Consider the following 17562-nt stretch of genomic DNA (forward strand, 5'->3'; position numbering starts at 1 on the left):
TCTCAGAAATAAATAAATAAAATCTTTAAAAAGGGGTGGGGGGACAGAGTCTCCTTCCTCACATTTGTCTTTGAGGTGTAAGGCAAGGATTAGGGGACTCACTGAGTAAATGTTGACCCAAACTACATGAATTTAATGATCCAAATCCTTTTTAAAAAAATGTTTAAGGTTGGAAAACATTTTTATTTCCAACCAATAAATGAGGTTTTATCTGTTGAAAGCCTATCGTGTGCTATGTGGTGCTTAGGTCTTGCATCACACAAACCTGATGCAGATCTTAGAACCACTCTAGGGATTGGCCTTTTCTCAAGTCAGGTTCTTTGGGTTGCAGAAAAAAGAGTTCCTCCTCTCATGGTGTCTCAAAAGTGGTGAGTTATTTTAAGGGTAGATGGAGGCTTTGTACATTAAGGGAACCAAGAAACTCATGGTATTGCTGTACAGTAAAGCCTTACAAGAACTTCAGTTAGAACTCTGTCAGAATGGGAAGCAATTCCAGAAAATCACTCTTTCCACTCCAGGAAAGAATGATATTTTGCTGGCATTAATTTTTCTTTAAGTGTTTGGTAGCATTCACCAGTGAAACAAACTGGCTCTTGGTTTTTCTTTGTTGAGAGGTTTTTGATTGCTGATTTAAACCTGTTCATACTGATTTATTCAGATTTTCGATTTCTTCATGATTCAGTCTTGGTAAGTTGTAAGTTTCTAGGAATTTATCCATTTCTTCTAGGTTATCTAATTTGTTGGCCTATAATTGTTCATAGTTATCTTACGGTCCTCTGTGTTTCTTTGGTATCAGTAGTAGTATCTCCTATTTCATTTCTGATTTTATTCATTTGAGCTCGCTCTCTCTCGCTCTCTCTCTCTCTCTCTTTCCCTTTCCCTCCTCTCTAGTTAATCTAGTTTGTTGTACTGGTTTCTTAGTCTCGTTCTTAGTTTGTCAATTTTATCTTTTCAGAAAATCATTCAGTGTCATTGATCTTTTCTATTGTTTTTCTGATCTCTATTTCATTTATTTCTGCTCTTTGTTATTTCCTTCCTTCTACTAATTTTGGGCTTAGTTTGTTTTCCTAGTCCTTCAGATATAAAGTTCGCTTGTTTAAGATCTTTCTTTTTTCTTAATGTAAGTTAAAACTACTTTTGCAATATCCCATAGGTTTTGATATATTGTATTTCCATTTTTGCTTGTTTCAAGATTTTTTTTTTCTCTCTTAATTTCTTCTTTGACCCATTGGTTGTTCAGGAGTGTGTTATTTAATTTCCACAAATTTGTGAATTTTCCAGCTTTTCTCCTGTTATTCATTTCAAAACCATTGTGGTTGGAAAAGATAGTTGGTATGATTTCAGATTTCTAAAATTCGCTAAGACTTTTTGTGACCTATCATATAATCTATGCTGGAGAAGCTCCTGTGTGCACTTCAGAAGAATGTGTGTTCTGATGCTATTGGATGGAATGTTCTGTATATGTCTATTAGGTCCATTTGGTCAAAAATATGGTTCTAGTCTAATGTTTCCTTGTTGATTTTCCATCTTTATCTATTGTTGAAAGTGGGGTATTAAAGTCCCCTACTATTACTGTATTATTGTCTATTTCTCCCTTCAGATCTGTTAGTATTTGCTTAATATATTTAAGTGCTTCAGTGTTGGGTACATATATGTTTATGATTATTATATCTACTTGATGAATTAACCCCTTTATCATTATGTAATGATCTCCTTTGTCTCTTGTTACTCTTTTGGCTTAAAGTCTTTTTTGTCTTGCCTAAGTATAGCTGAGCTACCCCTGCTTTGTTTTGGTTTCCATTTGCATGAAATATCTCTATCCGTTCACTTTGAACCTACATGTATTCTTAAAGCTGAAGTGAGTCTATTGTAGGCAGCAAATAATTGGGTCTTGTTTTTCTTTGTTTTAATCCATCCAGATTCTGTATGTCTTTTAAAAAATTTTTAATGTTTTATTTATTTATTTTATTTATTTTCTTTTTTTAAAGTAGGCTCCATGCCCAGTGTGGAGCCCAGTGCAGGGCTTGAACTCACGATCATGAGATCAAGAGCTGAGCTCAGACAAGAGTCGGATGTTTAACTGACATTCACCCAGGCACCCTGGACAGTTTTATTATAAAGTGCCTTGGAGAAGATTGTTTTGGATTTAAATTTTTGGGAGACCTATTAGCTTCATGAACTTGGATGTGCAAATCTCTCCCCAGGTTTGGGATTTTCTCAGCCATTATTCCTTTAAATAAGCTTTCTACCCCTTGCTTCCTCTCTTCTTTTGGGATGCCAATGATGCAAACATTGTTCTTAGAATGGTGTTCTATAAGGCCCATAGGATTTCTTCATTCCTTTTTTTTCTTTTCTTTTTTTTTTTTAATTCTCTGATTAAATCATTTTATCTGTTTTCTAGATCACTGATTCTCTGTTCTGGGTTAACTCTGCTGTTGAAGCCCTCTGTTCAGTTCTTTAGCTCTGTCATATATTCTTCAGGTCCAAAATTTGGGTTTTTTTTTTTTTTAATGTTTTCTATATCTTTTTTGAACTCCTCATTTTGTTCTTGTATTGTTTCCTGATATTATTAAATTTTCTATTGGTGTTCTCTTGTAGCTCTCTGAGCATCCTTAGGATGATTATTTTAAATTTTTGTTGGGAAATTCTTTGGGGCCAGTTACTAAGGGTTTTACTGTATTCTTTTGGTAGAGTCACATTTCCCTGATTCTTTGTGATTTCTGTAGCCTTGTGTAGGTGTCTGTGCATTTGAAAAAAGTCACCTCTTCCAGATTTTATGGACTGACTTCATTAAGGGAAGACTTTCACCTATGGATGGGGTACACTAGAGCATACTGTGACCCCAGGTCTGGTGGTACTGGGCACCGAGTGTGAAGGCATGTGGCAGCACCAGGTTGGGATGGGAAGGACATGATATCTTATTGGCTCAGGCTACTAGGGTCCACAGCATTGACAACTATGAGCAGTTGTGTGTACTTGGTGAGCACAGTGGGGGTCCATAGTGGCTGCAAGGGCTGTAGGGGTTCTCAGTGGCCTCCAGGTCCAGTGGCTAGGGACCAGGGCAGGCAACAGTGGCAGCTGGAGCTGGTGATGTACACATACTCTGCTACTGGGGCCAGCTGCAGATGCCTGTGTAATGGCAGGAGCTGGTTGCACTATACATAGTGGTGGGGGGAGGGGGTACAGGCAACGTTGGCTGGGGCATCTGCAGGGGCCCTGGCTGTTGGCGTGTTCTTCCGCGGCTGCACAATTGCCCGCTAGGCTTGTGCGTGCAGGGCATACAGGTGTATAGCTGTAGGGACTAGCTGCAGGTAAACACGGTGGTGCAGGCTAGACAAAGGACAGGGCCTGATCTGGGCCCACAAGCAAATGGGGAGACCCTGGCTGTCAGTTTATCCTCCTGTGGCTCCACAGTCTCTCCCTGGGTATGCACATTGCAGTTGAGGTCAGGAACAGTTGTCAGGTCATTGGGTGCAAGTGCACAGAGTGGCTAACTTTGAATGTGCACATGGCAGTGGGGGTCAACTGTGGGGGTTCGTGCTGGTGTCTTGAGCTCTTGCAGCTGTAGAGGCCTGGACTGGTTGCTGGTGTGGTTCCAGTCTCTGACTGGGGTAAGGCAGGGGGCAGGGGGTGGGGCAGAGGGACTCAGGTGGCTGGCATCACCAAATGAGAATACCTGTGGGGTGAAAGCTGGTGAAATCTGCAGGCGTTCTGTTGCATCTGAGCTGACCATTAGTTTCTTCAGTAGCAAACTCTGCTGGATTAGTCTGCGGATCAGGCCCCCCACCCCCACCCCCCGTGAACTGTGATTGCTCCTGCTGCCTGGCTGCTATTGGTAGCGCCTGCCTTCCTACCTGTCTCCGTCTGTCTCAGCTGTGCTGGTCTGGGTAGGGTGAAACCAAAGCAGGACTTTTGTGTAGTGTCCCAAAAGGCTGGGTAAGCTGATTGCTTACCCGTCTATTCCTTTCCTGACAAAGGGAACTCTTTCTATCGGGAAGTTCCCTCTTGGTGAGAACAGTACTGGCTGGGGGATGGGATGATACAGGAAAATGAAGCTGTCTTCGTTCCCTTCTTGTGTGATTTCAGGTGTTTTGTTCCACTATGTTACTAAAGAATGCCAGAGCTCTCCTAGAGCTCATCTTGTTTGTGAGTAGCTAACTGTTGATCTTTGTTGTAGAGGGGAAGGAAGCTGGGTTCTCCTCTGTCACCATTTTGGGCTCATCTGTCGTTTTGTGGCTGATATTTTTCAGCCTTCTACTCCAGTTACACCACAAATCCCTCATCTACGTTTAAGACTCCTTTCTTTTCCCTTTGGGATAACATTGGCTAGAGCTCAGTCAATCTAATTTCAACATATCTGTTTTTTGAAAATTCCCTAGTAGCCTCTTTTGTCCATGCTTAAATGATGATGTAAGTCTAAAAGGGAGACTTCTAATACATTTATCCATTTTTTTCATGTCAGTACAATGAAAGTATTAGGGGACTCTTCACTTTGAAAAGTTTTCTCAACTGCTCTGTTACCACTCAGCTAAAGACATCCGAAGGTGAGAATCAGTCCTATATTGAGGGCATCTAGTGTACATAGAAATGTTAAACAGGCTCAGAAATAGATGCATAGTTACAGCTGCAGCTCCTTCAAGTCACCAGCTGAACAGGTCCTGGAAGAGTGGAATCTGGTTTTTTTGTTTTGCAACATCAGCTCATTGTTCTTTAATACCTTTTAACGTGAAAACGTTAAATAGTCTTCAGTAACTGAAGGCACCCTATACTATCAGGATTAGTGTTGAAATCTTCCAGCCCACTGAGTAGACAGCAGATAGTTCTTTGATAACTCTCTGGAGAGTCTATGGGGGGTGGGGGGAGACTAACCACATGACACTGCTTCCCTTATTTGACCCACCTCTGAACAGTGTGAAGGCTTAATTCAGTCAGTGAAGAGATTTTCAGAACTCCCCTGCAGATTAATATGAACTGGCTGCACATCAGATTTAGCTGGTGAGATTTTTTCTAAGATATGACCCATGCCCGAGAAACGGGGAGGGTCAGAAACTATATATATTTATATTTATATTTTAAATTCCTCCAGTAATTTTGGTGAATAGCCAGGCTTTGGAACCATGGCCCAGAGCATCAAAGAGAAATGTAGCCCCTGCTCTTATCTTATGAACTTTACACTACTGTCCAGAGCAATGCTGTCCAGTTTGGTAGATGGTAGCCAGTAGCTGTGTATGGCCATTGAGCACTTGAAGTATGAGTGGATCTTTGAGATTTCAAAGACATGTTGACATACAATATTTTGAACATAATGGGTCATGTAGAAATTTTCCTTATTTCACCTGTTTCCTTGTACATATTTATTTATTGTATACAGTCGATGACATAATGAAAGTGTTGTGATTTTTTTTTTTAAGATTTTATTTCAAGTAATCTCTACCCAATATGGGGCTCAAACTTATAACCCTGAGATCAAGAGTCACATACTCTACTGACCTAGACTGAGTCTCCCTTTTAGACTCACATCATCATTTAAGCATGGACAAAGGAGGCTACTACTGCCCCCCTTTTACATACTTTAATGTAGCTACTAAACATTTAAAATGACATATGCAGCTTGCATTATATTTCTGCTGGACAGTTCTGATCTGTAAGGCATTTGTCCCATGGGTCAGGAATTTTGAGTCATAAAATTCTGAAGTTTAAGGAATCTTGTAGATGATACAACCCTTTCGTTTCATAAATGAGGATACTGGCACCCAGGTGGGTGAAGTGACTTATTTAGGTCACCAGAATTGATGGCAGAGCCAAGATGTCCCTGAATTACATATACTTGTATCCCCATCCAGTGCAAGCGTCTCTCGCCCATGCTGCCTGCGTTCGTCTGCAGTAGCTATACTGAGTGTTTCAGGGTTCCTACAAGTCTGGGACATAGCAAGTTTCACCACCTACAGCCCCGACTGCAGTTTCTGCTCACGGGCTCCTGTCTGCATAGCTGGTGCTTCCAAAATTCATGACTAAAGAGCCATCTTTGGGCCTTAAGCTGCTGTCTGCCCTTTTCACCATCTCACATTAATTACTAGCTTTCACCCACACAGAGCTGTGGTTTTGGTGAGGTTTTGGTGTTTTTCCAAAGCATGGCTCAAAAAACTAACAAACAAACAAAAACTTCCTAGCTAATTAAGATGTGGGAACCTTAGGGGTGCCTGGGTGGCTCAGTTGTTAAGCGTCTGCCTTCGGCTCAGGGCCTGATCCCAGGGTCCTGGGATCGAGCCCTGCATTGGGCTCCCTCCTCTGCTGGGAGCCTGCTTCTTCCTCTCCCACTCCCCCTGCTTGTATTCCCTCTCTCGCTGGCTGTCTCTCTCTCTGTCAAATAAATAAATAAAATCTTAAAAAAAAAAAAAAGTGTGAACCTTAGAAATTCCTTAATAATGTTTTCTAATAATGTTTTCCCCTGCCTCAATGTCTACACATCCTGGTTTTCTCTGGACTCTACCAAACAGCATTCTTTCTCTTCCCTTCTCCAATACTAGTTCACTCTTCAGGAGGATCAAGTGCTGATGGGTAGCGAGCCACTCCCTGGCTCCTGCCCCCAGGTGCCCCAAACTATTTGAGAATTTTACAAAAATAATGTTATTGTTAGCATCCAAAATATTTCTAGGATACTCTCGCTGCCTCCATAAGAATATTTGCTGCTCTAAATGGTGCATTCCAGGAACCTACTTCCCTGAATGATTCCAAGTCTGTTGAGATCCATGTACATATGTGTCCAAAATGTATGAAAATTCATTTATGTGTATCAAAGTCAGTGAAGACACAGAGAAATACGTGGCTAACGTCTTTGCATTTTGATGTATATCCTTCTGGATTCCTTATATTTAAACTGTCTTTTTAAATGAAATAGACTAAAATGGAAAATATAAATATTGGTTTCTGAAAATGTTTTATATGTATCTATTTCTGTATCTTTCTCATCTATCAATTATCTGTTGTCTGTCAACTATATACCCATGTTTTTAGCTTTAAAAAAGTTTGAAGAAAATCTGCCTTAGGGGAACTGTCAGAAATAGATTATTACACTTTGTAACAATTCTTATGATTTCTTGGTCGACTGAATAGGGAACACTTCCTCTAAGTTTGCAGATGTGACAACATCCTTCTTTCACAACTTCTTCTTCCCACAACTCCCATATTGGTTTTTTGTCTTTTAAAAGTGTAGGTAGAGACATAAAAAAGGGGGAGGAGAATGATACTAATTCTTATGGACATCTTGATAAATTATCAGAGGCCTTTTCTTGGATGGCTGCATGCTCTCTGGGACAGACCTGGCTGATGTTCCTCCTCACTGATGCCATTCAGCAGAAGAGGCCAATAGAATGTCAGCTCGTCAAAGGGCTTGCCTTGATGGAACCAGACAGTCAATGGTACATTAAGTGAAAGAGGTTGTAGAAAAGTTCGGGCACCAGTTCAGACACTGTCTTTCATGTATCATGCCTCCAGCTTGTACTTGGAGGTCTGTAGCCAATGAGACTTGGCTTATACTTCTGAGCAATAGGACTACCAAACCAATAACTGAAATTTAAAGTGAAAACTTTATTAATGATATATAAAAGCAGAACACAATTCTGAAGGAGAAGGTATCATGAGAAATATTTCTTCCCTATGCAATTCTGACACTTAAGTCACCCACTCAAGATATAGAATGTGGCACTTTTTAAATTGCTGATCCAGAATAATTGAGCCACCATTTGCCATCTCAATGTGAAAGGAACAAAAGTCACCTAAAAAGATTGAGGCCAAAAATAATTTACATTTTTTGATTTATCCTTCATTACATCTATTCTACTTATTGGAGAAAGAAAGACATGGGCATACTCTGCTTCAGTTTCTGATAAAGCCAGCAAATAAGCTTGCTTATATATTTCTGAACTAAGAAAATACAGATAGTTCTAGTTCTGACAGTGCTTCTTGCAATAAAAACAAAATTTTATGTTTAGAATGGTATTTCAGCAATTTCCTCACTGAAAGTGAACAGAATATTTTTTTCCAGCTTCTTAGTAGTAAAATGTAATTAAAAAATAACCATTGTGGGGGCGCCTGGGTGGTGCAGTCGCTAGGCGTCTGCCTTCAGCTCAGGGCGTGATCCCAGTGCTCTGGGATCGAGCCCCACATCGGGCTCCTCTGCTAGGAGCCTGCTTCTTCCTCTCCCACTCCCCCAGCTTGTGTTCCCTCTCTCACTGGCTGTATCTCTCTCTGTCAAATAAATAAATAAAATCTTTAAAAAAAAAAAAAAACCATTGTGATCACTGTTTATGGATTTCAGTAGTTATTGTCAACCGTCATGATCAAATTTAAATATATCTTTCTTCCGGGGCGCCTGGGTGGCTCAGTCGTTAGGCATCTGCCTTTGGCTCAGGGCGTGATCCCGGTGCTCTGGGATGGAGCCCCACATCAGGCTCCTCTGCTAGGAGCCTGCTTCTTCCCCTCCCACTCCCCCTGCTTGTGTTCCCTCTCTCACTGGCTTTCTCTCTCTGTCAAATAAATAAATAAAATCTTAAAAATAAATAAATAAATAGATAGATAGATAAATAGATAAATAAATAAATAAATCTTTCTTCCTACTTATAATTTTAGCTCAGCTACTATAGTCATACGTCTTGTTTCCTATATGTAGTAAATACTGTTTTCATATTAGAGGTGTTCAGAAGCTTCTTAGCTTTCAGAGAATAACATCTGGTAGATTGGGAACATGCGAATTTCAGTACTATTCTTTCACTCTCAAAATAGAAACTGTAATACAGATCTTTCATTTCAATACAGTATATATAGCAGGTGATGTGGTTAAGTGGAAACAGCTAGGAGTTTTGCAGTATTATTTATTATTTGTGACCACTAGTATGGATATTTAACATGTTCATATGTTTGAAAATGTTGCCACCTTGGCCTCATGAGAACAGAATTCTAATTAATCCAGCTGCTTAAATACTATTCTTAATTGCTCTCCTATTAGATCCCAGGACTATCAAGGAGATTGTTAGTTTTGATTTGTTAGTTACTTGTTCCTGTCTGATGAGTTCGAACTTTTTAATTGTTGAGTTTTTAACTGTTTCACGTGCCTGGGAGAGAAAAAAAATATCAAGGGGTTGTGTTTTCTACTCCTATGCACTAAATTTGTGCTGACACTATTACAATTAAATTCACTGGTCAGACCTCTGGTAATCTGAGATGTTTTAAAATTTCATTTTTATACAACTGTTATATATTTGGGCAAAGTGGCATTTGTAATTTTTATCCTAGAGTGATTTATATCCTGATATTGAAAGAGATTTTGATATTATATACTCAGAACATAAGTTTTAATACTAAGAGATACCCCTTTTATTTATATGGTTGAATGACCTTTTTGAGATTTACAAAATAATCATATAATGTTTGTCTTTTAGAATTACCCCTGAACTCTAAATTTATAAGATTCTTTTTTTTTTAAGATTTTATTTATTTATTTGAGACAGAGACAGAGCACAAGCAGGGCGAGGGGCAGAGGAAGAGTGACAAGCAGACTCCACGCTGAGCGCAGAGCCTTTACACAGGGCTCTATCCCAGGACCCCGAGATCATGACTTGAGCCGAAGTCAGATGCTTAACCAACTGAGCCACCCAGGAGCCCCTGTAACATTCTTTTAAAATATCTCATAAGCATCTGGCTACTATCCAAATCCTTATTTAGTCTTATACAGTGGAAAGATACTGACCATCAAATGAATCTTTAATTTTTATGAAGAAAAAAGAACCATATATCTAGCAAATGTACTCTCAAAATAGCAATTCTAAAAAAAAACACAAAACCCTATTTAATGCAAATCACCTATGAAAAGGGCTTAACCAATGTGTTTGTTATCTGAAACTATAAAATAGAGCTATCCTATCACTTTCCTTTTGATGTATATTATCTAGATTATGTAATCATATTGCATATGTATGTCATTATATTAAAATCCATACTGTCTTAGGACTGAAAGACCCTTAGCAATCTTCTACTACACCAGTGCTTCTCAGATTGGATTTACCTGCCCGAGCTTTAAAACTTGCTTAGCATGATTATCCCATAACAAATGGAAATCTCCGGAATTGGACCCCAGGCATCAAAGGTTTAAAAATTCCCCAGGTGAGTCAATAGGCAGCCGAGCGTAACAGTAAGTGGCCTAGGCCAGTGATCCTCAAATTTGTGCATAAGAACCACCTATAGAATTTGTTACGTGGATTCTTGGTCCATATTCCCAGAGGATCTAATTCAATACATCCGGGCTTGGGTCTGAAGAGTTTCAAAATCCCAAGTGTATGGACTGAACTGAACCCCACCCCCCATTCATATGGTAAAGTAGGGCTTTTAGGAGGTAAAGTTGCTTGAGATCATAAAGGTGGGGTCATAATCCTGTAGGACTGGTGGCCTTTGGAGAAGAAGAAGAGGGAAAGATCCATCTCTTTCTGCACATGCATGCACCTAGGAGAGGCCATGTGAGGACACAGTGAAAAAACAGGAAGAGAGCTCCCCCAGAAACCGAATTTGCCAGCACCTTGATTTTGGACTTTCTAGCCTCCACGACTGTGAGAAATACATTTCTGTTGTGTAAGACACACATTGTATGGTATTTTGTTGTGGTAGCCCAAGCTGACTAATATGCCAAGTAATGCTGATGCTGGTGGTCCATAGACCACATTCTGAGTACACTAGCCTAAGCCACATCCCCCAGGAATTCTGTTTCAATTTGTCTGAGGGTAAGTGCAGGGCATCATTATTTTTTAATGTTTCCAGGGTGATGCTGATGTATAACCAGAACTGAGAACCACTGATCAAGACCAATTGCTTCAACTTATAGCTAAGGACACTGAGACTCAAGGAGGTTGAGTGGTTTGCCCTAGTTATCATGTATGCTATTGCTGAATTTTCCAGATATATAAGAGGAGAAAAAATTTCTCCTCGGCCCACATGCTTAGTATGTGGAAGATTTAGTCCTAGAACCCAACACTCTCCATTTCTACGAGTGGCCCATTCATTTCTCCCCAAACAACATTAATTTAATTCAGGTAGATTCACTTGAAGTGGCTTTTTCATTGCAGTACAATCCAAGAATGTTATATTTTATGTTCTAGGTCTACTCCATAATTGTTGCTATTTGTTGTGACATGCTTAATGATTGTTCATGAAGTGAGATTTTATATATATATATACACATACGCACACATTTATATGTATATATGTGCATGCATGTGGCTGATCTTCACACTGTAGTAGTAATGTGCCCACTATGAATAGAAACACTGCCATCTGGCATTATCCTTTTTTTATTTAAAGATATTTATTTATTTATTTATTTATTTATTTATTTATTTATTTGAGAGAGAGAGCACGAGCAGGGAGGAGGGGCAGAGGCAGAGGAGAGAGAAGTGCAGACTCCCCACTGAGCAGGGAGCCAGATGTGGGACTCAATCCCAGGACCCTGGGATCATGACCTGAGCCGAAGGCAAAGTTTAATCAACTGAGCCACCCAGGTGCCCTAGCATTATACTTCTTGCAAATAGCAGGAAACGTAGAAAATTGATTCATGCAATAAAAATGTGAAAATTTGTTAAAACTTTTGAATGCCTTAAAAATCCCAGGTATAATGAGGATAAATGACTCAAGGAAGGCAAAAGTTTATTGAGGATTTTACTCAAGGACAGAAGCTTGGTTAGGTTGCAATTGTTAAATATGTAGTGATGAGCATAATTGGCCCACGTCAGTGGAAAATTGTATGTGGCATACACTATAGAGTTTAACAAGGCTAAATGAAGGGTGTCATCAATTTACATTTTGAGTAGGTATTTGATTTCCTCCCCAAATAAATCTTACTTCTCCTTGTGCATCGATATTTTGTTAATGGAAAGAATGCAAATTTACATTTTTAAATTGCCACAGTTCATGTAAAATACAAGAACCTCAAAAGGAGAAGTGAGACTTTTTTTGGCCAATGATGCAGCATGGAGAAGCGGGAAAAAGAACATGTAGCTAGGACCCAGGGGCCTGACTTCTCTTCCCATCTCTACCAGTAAATTAGCAGCGGGAACTGGCAATCACCACCTATGCTAACCTCAGTTTCTTAGGAAAATGAAAGGGTTGGCATATGATTATTCCAAGGTTACTTCTTTCTTCTTTCTTGCATGGATGAGAAGTGCGTCAAAGAAATGCTGGTTTTCTAACAATGCTGTTAGATTGTAGTTGGGTTTTTGTATTTTGCTGTTTTAGCTTTTTTTTTTTTTTTTTTTGCCTTTTTAGCATTTTTAAAAACACCAGTGTTTTCCACTTGGCCATGAAGAGCAAAAATGACCACCCCCAAAATGGAATTATTTATAAAAATCATAAAAACTAGAATGCAGAAGAAGCAATCTGTGTTCTTTGGAGTTAGTTTAGAAAAATGTCCAGAAGAATATCATTGGGTTACATACCTAGGTTTAACATCAGCAGACTGGCAATTATTCCTATAATCCAAAAGATCATCTAAAAAATAATATCAATGCAAAACAGCCATGATTTTCTTTGCTTAATACAGTTGATCTCATTGGCAGAAGAAAAACTCCTGAGTAGCCTAGCTGTTAAATGTTTCATTGGAATTTATTATTTATAATACTTGGGCAGCAGAAATTTGAAGTGAAACATTAACTACTGAAACAACTTCACTAGTTCAGCCAATACTAAAATCAAGTACTACTTCCCCAAACTGCATATCCAACAATAGTACTTAGAAATAAATATATTAATGTACTGGTATAAATGAAAAGCAATCTTCAAAATATTGTACATAATTATTAAACCAGTACAAACATGGTAAATTAACATATTATCTAAATCTAATGTTTCATTTGGTTCAAGTGCCCATTTAGTAACACTTCCACAGGATGGTGGTTCCCAAACTTCCTGTATATTGGAATCACAGGGCTTTAAACACCCCAGTCAGTATGCTTTGATTGGCATAGGCCACCAGAAGCTGGCCACCAGAAGCTCTAAAAGCTCCCTAGATTATTCTAATGCTATGGAGCATTGGTTCTAACTTTGGCTGCACACTGGAACCATCTGGTATCTTTAACAACATATGGGATGCCGAGGCTTCATTCTAGAAAGAATTAAACCAGAATTTCTGAGAGTGAGCCTAAGCATTGCTATATTTTAGGTACTACCCCAGGTGATGCTAATATAGGATTAGAATTACTACTACAGAATATTGCCAAAGCAACTCCTTATCCTCCTAAATACGTTAGCATAAAGTCCCGTAAAGCTTGGCTTCCAAACTAATGCAAACCTGGCCTAATCTCAACTAGGTGAGTAGGGTGCATGAAGACAGAAGTTGGGCTATTTCTTGGAGTAACACACTGTAATAGCACATGGACATTGGGCAGTCAGATTCCTGGGCCATGAACCTGTCCTCAGAATCTTCTTAAGGCAATTCTTCCTCAATTGCGCTTTTCTGGAAGAAGCCAGAATTTGGTAAAAAGAGGAGGATTAAGTACTATCCAAGCACCTGTTACAAGGAATCACTAAATTAAATCACACCTCAATGAACATCCATTTCTAAACTCCTCAGTGATGTTGATAGTTCTTTACAGTTCTCAAAAGCCACATTTAAGAAAAATATTAATATTAATATTAAATATGCTTAAACTACTTTTGGTTCTTTTCATGACTCAAAAGAACAAACAATATCAGTCATTCATGTTGCAAATATCAATAATCATTTAATTTCGAGAATAGTGCTGTCACTTGGTAGGTGTATGGGACACCTTGGGTAGTTTATTTTATTTTGTTTTTGTTTTGTTTTCTCAAGAGAGGGAGGCAGGGGGAAGGGGGCAGAGGAAGTTTATTTTATTTTGTTTTTGTTTTGTTTTCTCAAGAGAGGGAGGCAGGGGGAAGGGGGCAGAGGAAGAGGGAGAGAGAGAATCTTAAGCAGGCTCCAAGCCCAGTGTAGAGCCCGACACAATCTCACGACCCTCACAACCTTGAGAGGCCAAAATCAAGAATCAGATGCTTAACACACTAAGCCACCCAGGCACCCCCACCTTGGGTAGTTTTAAAATAAATCAGTAAGTGATATAAAAATCATCTATTTCAAAAGTCAATTGAGAATGGAGAATAACTTTCACCTGAGGACTCTCAAACTGAAAGTAGGGGTTTTAGATATGAAGTTAGTATAGACCAAGTGATTTAGTGGAACGAGCCTGGATTTGATATCAGAAAACGTAATCCTATGTGGTCTGAGCCACTTATATCTTGGGAAATCCACTTCAACTTTCTGAGCCTATTTCCAGTCAAACGAGCATAGTAATGCTGACATCAGTGCCTATGAGGATAAAATAAGATACGAATGGAAGTGCCTGGCATACTTTATCTGTTAGAAGATTGTAAGGCCAGGAAATATGTACCTGAAAAAGAATTATATATAAAAGTCTTAAATTGTGACTGAGGATGGAGAGGGTATAATTCAATTATGATTAATAATATAGGTAAATGTTTTCTTTTTTTTTTTAATGATGAAAACTAAGTTCAGAAAGCTTGAGTCATCTGGAGATAAAGCAGTAACAACAGAACAGTCTGGACAATGGAGAGGGGCCCATGGGAGCTGGACAAGTCAGGGAGGCTGAGGGTGTGAGTCAGGGGGGTTGGAGAAGCCTGTGGTGGATATGTGGCCAGGGCTGAATGCTCACAAGTGGAAGGGAAACTGAAGACTATTACTGAGTAAGTACAACTCAAGTGCAATCGGACTTGAGCAAACCAAAATGATCATACCTTTTCAGTGACTCAAGGATGAATCTTTTAGGTGTAGGGTAAAACAGTTTTACAAATAGACTATTCGGCCTGAGGGAGAGAAAGAAAAAAGCATTTCAAGGATAGAGGCAGTTGTAGGGTCATGGACCAGCTGGCTCGTTAGTAAAACCTAAAGGGCAAATTTCAGTTTAATGAATTAAACAGGGGAACAGAAACCATGCACTTTTAACAGCCCTATAAAATTGGGGACCATTAGGCTAGAGTCAAGAATAAATTGTAAGGACAACTATGTATAGATAGATATAGTTTGTTTTGTTTATATATACATATATTTTTTTGTTTTGTTCAGACCAAAAGGCATAGAAGGGGTGCTTCTATTTGAGATGAATAGATGACAAAAGAACTCATTCCTTTTTTCTTCCTTATCATGAAAAAATAACCCTTCAACTGAAAGAGTGAAATGAATTTTGCGAGAGCTAACTGCAAACTTAGGTGAAGAATTTGCAAGAAAAGTAACTTCTCTAGTCTACAAAGATTACATCTCAGCAAGGAGAGTTTGCAAATAAGGACTTTCATCTCAAATCAGCTCAGAGAGAGATGAACACTAGAAGACCAGAGATGGACAAGTAGAGTTCCAATTTTCAAAAAAGCAGCGCCTAAATTCCTGAAACCAAGACAAGGAGCTTTTTACAGATCGTGAGCAAAATCAATAAACCTATTCTTACACTTAGAAAAGGAAGAAATCCAGAAGTTAACAGGAATTTACTAAGTATTCATTTCCTTTTTTTGACAATGTTGCTACGCCAGTAGAGCAAGGGCATCTCATAGACAACACATTTGTTATTTAAGCTGTATCTGGGAGGAAGAAGTTGCTTTTTCCTAATCCCTTGGCCTGGGTATAGGTGGGTAACTATTTCTAATTTCCACGAAGATGCCAAGCACGCGTGCACTTTAGCTACTGCTCTGGGACAAGAAAAGAAAATATGACTAAGTAACACGTGAGTCCTTCATTGATGAGAATATTCATTAACAGCATGCTAATTCAGTGGAAAGTGCCCGAGAATGAGGACTTACATGATGACATGGCATACAGACCAAATTTGCAGAAGACATAAAATTGGGAGGTAGAATTACTCAATTAATTAAATCAGTGATATTCAACCTGTCAACGAGCTAAAAGAAGAGGCCTGACAGCACAATCAAACTTAATAGAATCATGTTAAGGGATGAACACCAACTAGAATGAGTGTAGGCTGGGAAGGTGTGTCTCGGAGTAGTCATGAAAAAGACTTGACTACTTCAGACTTTTAGGAGATTGTAATCCAGGAGTCATTAGGGTAATACTGCTAAAGGATTTACTTGAGGAAATACAGTAATTAGAACAAAGCCATTAAACATCTTTTTACTCTGTTATTTGGATGAAATCTTGAGTTTATTATGGGGGTCAGATTTTAAAAGGGACAATGGTAAAGGAAACTGCCTTCTAAGAGGTTTTCAGAAAGGATGAAGAAAAGCTGGTGGAGTTGGTAGGTACCCAGGCAAACTGAAGCACTCTTTTGTGGAATCAAGGTGCCAGATGCTTCCTGGAAGACTCCAGAAGTCAAAGTTGCCAATCTTTGAGGCCTTTTGTACAGGGGGCTTTTGCAAGAAGTAGATGTTATCCAAAAGCAGATTCTAGATCAATCGAAGGCAAAACTGGGGATGAAGGGAAGCAAATGACAATGGTACTGTCACCTTTGAAGAGTTCTAAATCCTGGTTGCACGATATGATCACCTGGGAAGAGATTTTAAATGCTGATGCTTAGACTCTAGCCTTAGAGATTCTGATTTTTTGGTTCTGGTGTAGGGCCCTTATTAAAAAGTACTTTATCAAAGTCCGTCTGCTGATTTACTGTTCTAGGTTGGAAAATCACTGACCTAGATGACTACTTGTTGAGAAGTTAAATAAATCAAACCAGGTGTTTTTTCTAAGGTGTCTTCCAAATTCGAGATCAATGGAAATTAACACTTCTGGATTACCTTCTACAGCTAGGCACTTCCACAATTAATCCTCTTTAATAATTGAATTAATACATGTAAATCCCTTAGTACAGTGTCTGGCATGTAGTAACTCAAATATTAGTTATTTTTATTGTATAACCATTCAGTGGAGGTACTGTATCTCTACATTACCGATGAGGGAACTGAGACTCTGCAGTTTTCCAAGGCCTCTAGTAATAAATTGCAAAATAAGGATTTAAACCAGATTAAACCCAGTTCTAAATCAGAGAGCCCTTTCTCCTCTGCTCCACAGGTCACCTTTAAAACTTCTGGAAATCTATGCAAATCAGTGGTTTACCTGAGTGAACATTTAAAAAATTTAATAAAACCACTTCCTCTTGACCTGTTTGTAAGGATTCTCTCTTCAAATGCATTTTTCGAAAAAGAGAAGCATAAACGTAGACATCCACATTTTTTCCTATGTGGCCTAATGTGGACAGTCTTGAGAACCTCTGAGGACAGGGGAAATGGATAAAAGTGGCCCTTTAGAATTCTAACAAAGCACTTTGAAATAAAACGAAGAAAAACTCTGCTCTCTGGTAAAACATCTGCAGTTCTAATGAATGGGTAAACATCTGTCACTTTTGTTCGTCTAGCTCTGGTAGATTTGATGACATGCCTACACGGACGTTGGCGAAGGCAGGCCTCAGGTGATGGCCTGGTCATAGAGGGCACTTCCCTGGAGTCAGGATGGACCAGGCTGCGTGCAGGGGCTGCTTTAAGAAAATGGAGGAA

General features: G+C 39.1%; 1 protein-coding gene across 9 annotated transcripts in view; it reads left to right on the plus strand.

Annotated features, from left to right (window-relative positions):
* DSE (dermatan sulfate epimerase) overlaps positions 1-17562 on the plus strand; it is a 145984-nt gene that overhangs the window by 47573 nt on the left and 80849 nt on the right. The gene's annotated exons all lie outside the window — the stretch shown is intronic.

Source organism: Ursus americanus, chromosome 11 (assembly GCF_024610735.1).
Source record: "Ursus americanus isolate L20-20 chromosome 11, mUrsAme1.1.p, whole genome shotgun sequence".
In the NCBI taxonomy this organism is placed as follows: domain Eukaryota; kingdom Metazoa; phylum Chordata; class Mammalia; order Carnivora; family Ursidae; genus Ursus; species Ursus americanus.